This window comes from Metopolophium dirhodum, unplaced genomic scaffold (genome assembly GCF_019925205.1).
Source record: "Metopolophium dirhodum isolate CAU unplaced genomic scaffold, ASM1992520v1 scaffold10, whole genome shotgun sequence".
Lineage (NCBI taxonomy): Eukaryota > Metazoa > Arthropoda > Insecta > Hemiptera > Aphididae > Metopolophium > Metopolophium dirhodum.
The window spans coordinates 37501-45000 of record NW_026869897.1 but is presented as its reverse complement, the minus strand read 5'-3'; the positions used below and the strand labels follow the sequence as shown (position 1 = coordinate 45000).

The 7500-nt window shown below is 60.7% G+C and overlaps 2 non-coding genes across 2 annotated transcripts in view; both read right to left on the bottom strand.

Moving 5' to 3' along the window:
• Positions 1-1626, bottom strand: part of LOC132953298 (large subunit ribosomal RNA) — a 4194-nt gene extending 2568 nt beyond the window's left edge. Inside the window, exon 1 of the ribosomal RNA XR_009665568.1 lies at positions 1-1626. This exon is cut by the window's left edge and continues 2568 nt beyond it. This is a non-coding gene — a ribosomal RNA (large subunit ribosomal RNA).
• A 370-nt stretch (positions 1627-1996) lies between these two features.
• Positions 1997-2154, bottom strand: LOC132953305 (5.8S ribosomal RNA). Its single transcript, XR_009665573.1, has one exon. It is a non-coding gene; the product is annotated as a 5.8S ribosomal RNA (ribosomal RNA).
• Positions 2155-7500: the final 5346 nt, after the last annotated feature.

Genomic DNA, 7500 nt, shown 5'->3' with positions numbered 1-7500 from the left:
ACCGACCGCCGCGAGCGACGACCGGCCCCACTATGCCGTCGACGGCCGAGTATAGGCACGACGCTCCAGCGCCATCCATTTTCAGAGCTAGTTGCTTCGGCAGGTGAGTTGTTACACACTCCTTAGCGGATTCCGACTTCCATGGCCACCGTCCTGCTGTCATCAGCAACCAACGCCTTTCATGGTCTCTGAATACGCGTCGATTTCGGCGCCTTAACTCGGCGTTCGGTTCATCCCGCAGCGCCAGTTCTGCTTACCAAAAATGGCCCACTAAGCGCCTAGGGTTCCGTCGCCGGCTTCGCACGCGGTTCACGCGGTGTACCAGGTAAAGCCGGCGATCTCACCCATTTATAGTTTGAGAATAGGTTGAGGTCGTTTCGGCCCCAATGTCCTCTAATCATTCGCTTTACCGTATGAGACATCCTCCGTGTTACGAGCGTGTTGTTACCGCGCCGTACAGCGCGGAGTCCCACCGGCGTCCGTACGCCCGCGAACGGGCGGGACACATCGGCGCCAGCTATCCTGAGGGAAACTTCGGATGGAACCAGCTACTAGATGGTTCGATTAGTCTTTCGCCCCTATACCCAGCTCAGACGATCGATTTGCACGTCAGAATCGCTGCGGACCTCCATCAGGGTTTCCCCTGACTTCATCCTGGCCAGGCATAGTTCACCATCTTTCGGGTACCAACGTGTGCGCTAAGGGTGCGCCCTCGGACGGCCGAAGCCGACCTGGCGAAGACGCCCCCGGACTGCGGACCAGCGCGACTTTGAACGCCGGTGGGTTCGGTCGCTAGGCCATCGTCCGCACCGTAAACGGTTCACTTTCATTGCGCCAAACGTGGTTTTTCGTAAGATCACCGTTGACTCGCGCACACGTTAGACTCCTTGGTCCGTGTTTCAAGACGGGTCGGAAAGTAGCCCGAAATCGTCGCCGACCGACGGGACCCCGCCTGCGACGGGGCCGCGTCGACGGTTCTTGCCGTCGGGCGAGCCGACCAGGAGCACCAGGGTTCGGCGCGAACGGTCACGCCGAAACGCAACCGCCGCGACGAACGCCACCCAAGCCCTTCGGCCGGCGCCCAACGGGTCGCGACGTCCGCTAACCGAGCGAAAGATCCGGCCGGCGGTTAGACCGACCGTGAATTCGCCCGGCGGGGACTCGCGGGCTCTGTCCGTTTACACCCGAACAGTTTCACGTTCTTATGAACTCTCTCTTCAAAGTTCTTTTCAACTTTCCCTCACGGTACTTGTAAACTATCGGTCTCGTGGCCGTATTTAGCCTTAGATGGAGTTTACCACCAACTTCGGGCTGCACTCTCAAGCAACCCGACTCGAAGGCGCGGTCCGATCCCGGAACGCTGTGACGGCCTCTACTGGCCTGGCACCATCTGCGGGCCATGGCCCCGTTCAAGGGAGACTTGGACCGTCACGTGCGCCCCGGCAACGAGGCCGGCCCGTACGCCACAACTCCCATAGGTGCCGCGACACAAAAGTGCGCGGCGGGATTCGGCGATGGGCTTTTCCCTGTTCGCTCGCCGCTACTAAGGGAATCACGGTTGTTTTCTTTTCCTCCGCTTATTAATATGCTTAAATCCGGCGGGTAGTCCCGCCTGATCTGAGGTCGGAACGTATCGGTTTTTTTTTTTTTAAATTACACGGCAGCCTGCGGTCCGCGCTCCGCCCGTACGGTGACCGTCCGCGTCCGCGTCTCGGAAGCCGGAGAGGTCCGTGGACTCTCAGCCGACCCGGCCGCGCTCTCGCGCGGCGGGCGGACGGGGACGTGCCGTTTGACGACGCGAGAACCCGTGACTGTTTGCCGTCACAACTTGGGCGGACGACCGGAGGCGGGCCGCGCGAGCGCGGTTTTCCACGGTCGAACCGCCAATCTCGCACCACCGGAGCGGCCGACGGGCGGGCGGACAGTCCCCGGGAGGACTGCCGCCGCCGTCGGACGCCTGCCGGCGGCGCATCGGTCTGGCCGAGTATCCGGTATACGACCCTCAGACAGGCGTGGCCCGGGACCCGCGGGTCACCGAGGCCGCAATGTGCGTTCGACTGGTCGATGTTCGTATAACCTGCGGATTACACGACGACGCGCAGATAGCTGCGGTCTTCATCGATCCACGAGCCAAGTGATCCGCTGTTCGGGGTCGGGTGTTTTTTTTTGTCGACGAAACTTCTACCGGCCACGCGCCGTGCGCGGACGCACGGCGGGGCCCGTATGGTCTTTCGACGTTAACCATCTTTCGGTCGACGCTCGGTCGGGGGGTCGCGGCGCGCGGGCGGTCGGCGAGCTAGTCGCGAGCGCACGCGGCCACGGGGTCGGATTAGGCGCGCGCGAGACAGGCAAGTGCTGCCGGTACCGCGGGCCCGTCTCTAATGATCCTTCCGCAGGTTCACCTACGGAAACCTTGTTACGACTTTTACTTCCTCTAAACGGCCGATTTCGGTCATCTTCGCGATCGCGCGACGACCCAGCCCCCGAGGGGGCCGAATAACGCGCGTCCACTCCGAAGACCTCAATGCGACCGTTCAATCGGTAGTAGCGACGGGCGGTGTGTACAAAGGGCAGGGACGTAATCAACGCGAGCTGATGACTCGCGCTTACTGGGAATTCCTCGTTCACGTGGAAAAATTGCAAGCCACGATCCCTAAGCACGAAGGAGGTTCAGCGGGTTACCCGGAAGCCTGTCGGCCCAGGAATGTTAACACACGCTGATTCCTTCAGTGTAGCGCGCGTGCGGCCCAGAACATCTAAGGGCATCACAGACCTGTTATCGCTCAGTCTCGTGCGGCTATTTTCGTCCGCCGCCTGTCCCTCTAAGAAGAGTTTAAGCTCCTGGGAGCCGGCGGTAGCCCTAGTAACGTATCGTGATCCGCCGGCGACGGCCGCGAACACGGCGCGCTTCACCACGGAGCCCGACGCACGACGGACGCGCGCCGACCGGAGGTTGCCCCCCGGCCGACACACGCCCGCCGCACGCCGGGACGCGGATGGCGCGGCCGCGCTCGACGACCGCCGTGGACGACGGGCGAACGCGTTCGGGGATACCGGGCCGAGCCGACGGGTACGCGAACACGAACGGCCGAAACCGCCCGCGCCGCGCACACGCCGACCCGGGGTTACCCGCCTAGTTAGCAGGACAGAGTCTCGTTCGTTATCGGAATTAACCAGACAGATCGCTCCACCAACTAAGAACGGCCATGCACCACCACCCACCGAATCAAGAAAGAGCTCTCAATCTGTCAATCTTTCCGGTGTCCGGGCCTGGTGAGGTTTCCCGTGTTGAGTCAAATTAAGCCGCAGGCTCCACTCCTGGTGGTGCCCTTCCGTCAATTCCTTTAAGTTTCAACTTTGCAATCATACTTCCCCCGGAACCGAAAAGCTTCGGTTTCCCGGAAGCTGCCCGCCGGGTCGTTAATGAAACGCCGGCGGATCGCTAGCTGGCATCGTTTACAGTTAGAACTAGGGCGGTATCTGATCGCCTTCGAACCTCTAACTTTCGTTCTTGATCATACGAGAACGTACTTGGCAAATGCTTTCGCGTCAGTTCGTCTCGAGACGATCCAAGAATTTCACCTCTAACGTCTCGGTACGAATGCCCCCGCCCGTCTCTGTTGATCATTACCTCCGGTCCCGAAAACCGGCCCGGCGGGACGCGCGGGCGACTGGCGCCCGCGGCCCGGCGGCCCGCGCACGGAAACGCCCCGGAGGGCGATTTCGCGCGCCCGCGAAGGGCGGAGATGCGCGGGACCGAGGTCTTGTTCCATTATTCCATGCGACCAGTATTCAGGGCCTTTTGACGAGACGGCCGTGAAGCCGCCCCGCCAGATTTGAGCCTGCTTTGAGCACTCTAATTTGTTCAAAGTAAACGTGTCGGCCCGCCGACGGCAATCGGTGAAGATCACCGCGCAGCAAGATTGGAGTAGGCGGCCGCCGTCGTCGAACCCCGACGGCCGCGCGACGCGTGGCCGCGCGGCGCGCCGGAAGCCCGAGACACGTGTCCGCCTGCCGACAATACGTCCGGCCGACGTGCCGGTAACTAACACCCCGAGACGGCTGACGAGCGCGACGACGACCGCGCCGACGGGACACGTGGTCCCGCGACACGGCCGGCCGCGACACGACGGACCGCCAGGGTGGTCCGGCACCGCCCAGACACAGATCCGACTACGAGCTTTTTAACCGCAACAACTTTAATATACGCTATTGGAGCTGGAATTACCGCGGCTGCTGGCACCAGACTTGCCCTCCAATTGATCCTCGTTTAAAGGTTTTAAAGTGTTCTCATTCCGATTACGGGGCCTCGGATGAGTCCCGTATCGTTATTTTTCGTCACTACCTCCCCGTTTCCGGGAGTGGGTAATTTGCGCGCCTGCTGCCTTCCTTGGATGTGGTAGCCGTTTCTCAGGCTCCCTCTCCGGAATCGAACCCTGATTCCCCGTTACCCGTTACCACCACGGTAGGCATGGAACCTACCGTCGACAGTTGATAAGGCAGACATTTGAAAGATGCGTCGCCGGTACGGAGACCGTGCGATCAGCTCGAAGTTATTCAGAGTCACCAGGTCTTTGCGCGGGCCGCGATCGGGACGCGCACGAAGCGCGCCGCGACGGGCCGGTTTTGATCTAATAAAAGCGTTCCTCCCGCGAGCGACGCCCGAGGGCGCCGCGACGGTCGGAACTCTGTCGGCATGTATTAGCTCTAGAATTACCACAGTTATCCAAGTAACTTGGGTACGATCTAAGGAACCACAACTGATTTAATGAGCCTTTCGCGGTTTCACCTTAATGCGGCTTGCACTGAGACATGCATGGCTTAATCTTTGAGACAAGCATATGACTACTGGCAGGATCAACCAGGGATCTCGGTTTTACAACAACTGCGTCCCGTGACGGATCCCCGCGGCGACGCCGACCAAGGGGCGACGACGACGCGGACACTCGTCTCGGGACGCGTGCGTCCGAGCGCCGGTCCGCCCGTGGGCGAGCCGACGCCGAGGAAGGTCGAAACGACCGTGACCGGTATACGGTCACGGCGCACGACCGACCGCGGTTCGAGTGGGATACGTGCGCGGACGGGCGCCCGTAAACCGCGCGCTTCGGTCGACGCGAGCGCCGCACTGAGCACCCGCAGAACGCGGGGCGACTGCGGCGGCGGTCGCGTGCGGTAGACCGAACACACGCGGAGAGCGAGCGCTCGCCCGACGCGACGTGACCCGTGCGTTGACGAGAGTCGGGGTTAGCGCGTACGCCGTCCGTTTTCAGCGGACGGAGAATTACCGCGCTAGCGCCTCTCGCCAGGTTTATAACGGCCCCCAGCCGAGATCGTGGGGGAAGCCGGGACGCGACGCGAAGTCCGTCGTCCCGGGGCTTCGCCCCGGCGACCGCCGGGCACGGCGACGATGGCCGGCCGCGGCGGGAATGTTTTGGCGTCGAGAGCTCGTAACTTGCGGAACGGTAACGGGAGTCGTCATCGATTTTTGAAAAAAACGATTTGCGCGTCGGAGGCCCACCGGAAGGCGGGCCTGCGACGCCGGTTGAGTTTTGCCACTCGGCGTGCGAGATGGGTCGGTCGCCGAAACTTGGACGGATACCATCGAAGGGCACTGGATTGCTGACCATTCCGAAGACTGGGGCAGACCGGTGCGCGGCGATGGACGCGTCGGCTTCGGCGTCGCCCGTGGCTTTGCTGTCGTACGTGATTGGCGATCGGACGCCGGCGGAACGCCGACGACCGAGTCGCTCACAAATTTACAAAATCTCGAGTTTCACAATGTGCGACGGGGGTATTCACGCGTAGTGGTACACCCGAGTCGAAGGAACTTCGCCATCACCGTGCGTAGCGGTTAGCCGAGAATCGAAAATCCGTCAATCACCGTGCGTAGCGGTTAGGCGAAAATCACAAAATCCGTGCGTAGCGGTACGGCCGCGGATAAAGGATTACCGATTTAAATGTCGCGGACACCGGTGTCCTATAGTACTCGGAACGTACGACGTGAACACGTCTCGGGTACGTCGAGATCGAACCAACGGTTAACGAGTTATTGCACACGGAAAAACTACGTTCGAAAAGTTGAATTCGAAATCGTGTCGACGGACATCGCCGGGGCTGCCGTCATGTGCACCACCCCGGCACCGACGAATAACCGAGGACGTCGAGTGAAAAAAAAAAATCGAATTTTCACACACGGTGGTCCGTGCGACGAGACGGTACGGCGGGCGCGCAGCTCGGCGACGGTAATCACCCCTGTAACGTCGCGGTCAGCGCAGAAATTCTACGCGGTAAAGGTTTTCGGCAAAGGGGGGATATCCCTGGACAACGACTCTGCGGTCTGCCCGTGATGAACGGTACGGTCGATGTCACCGGCAAACCGTGAAAACGGTTGACCGAGACCCCGCCGTCGGAATACAGTCAATCACAGTGCGTAGCGGTTAAGCGAAAATCAAATATCGGTCTATCTCCGTGCGTAGCGGTACGGCCGCGGATAAAGGATTACCGATTTAAATGTCGCGGACACCGGTGTCCTATAGTACTCGGAACGTACGACGTGAACACGTCTCGGGTACGTCGAGATCGAACCAACGGTTAACGAGTTATTGCACACGGAAAAACTACGTTCGAAAAGTTGAATTCGAAATCGTGTCGACGGACATCGCCGGGGCTGCCGTCATGTGCACCACCCCGGCACCGACGAATAACCGAGGACGTCGAGTGAAAAAAAAAAATCGAATTTTCACACGCGGTGGTTCGGACACGGTCACGGGGACGCCGCCGCGCACCAAGGGCGACTCCGCGCCTCGCCCGTCGAGGAAAAATATTCCGCGTACGGCACTCCGAGTCCGCGGGACGTAATAATTCTTTACGTTAGTCCACCTCGCACCCGTCGAACGCCGACCAGACAAAAATCGGCAATCGATGAAGGGCACAGTGTCCACGGATCCGGTCACGGGGACGCCGCCGCGCACCAAGGGCGACTCCGCGCCTCGCCCGTCGAAGAAAAAATTTTTCCGCGTTCGGCACTCCGAGTCCGCGGGGACGTAATAATTCTTTACGTTAGTCCCATCTCGCACCCGTCGAACGCCGACCAGACAAAAATCGGCAATCGATGAAGGGCACAGTGTCCACGGATCCGGTCACGGGGACGCCGCCGCGCACCAAGGGCGACTCCGCGCCTCGCCCGTCGATGAAAAATATTTCCGCGTACGGCACTCCGAGTCCGCGGGACGTAATAATTCTTTACGTTAGTCCACCTCGCACCCGTCGAACGCCGACCAGACAAAAATCGGCAATCGATGAAGGGCACAGTGTCCACGGATCCGGTCACGGGGACGCCGCCGCGCACCAAGGGCGACTCCGCGCCTCGCCCGTCGAGGAAAAATATTTCCGCGTACGGCACTCCGAGTCCGCGGGACGTGCTCGCCGAATGCCCGCACCGAATAATACCGGTAAACCACATCCACTTGCCGTATTAATATTTTACGTTAGTCCACCTCG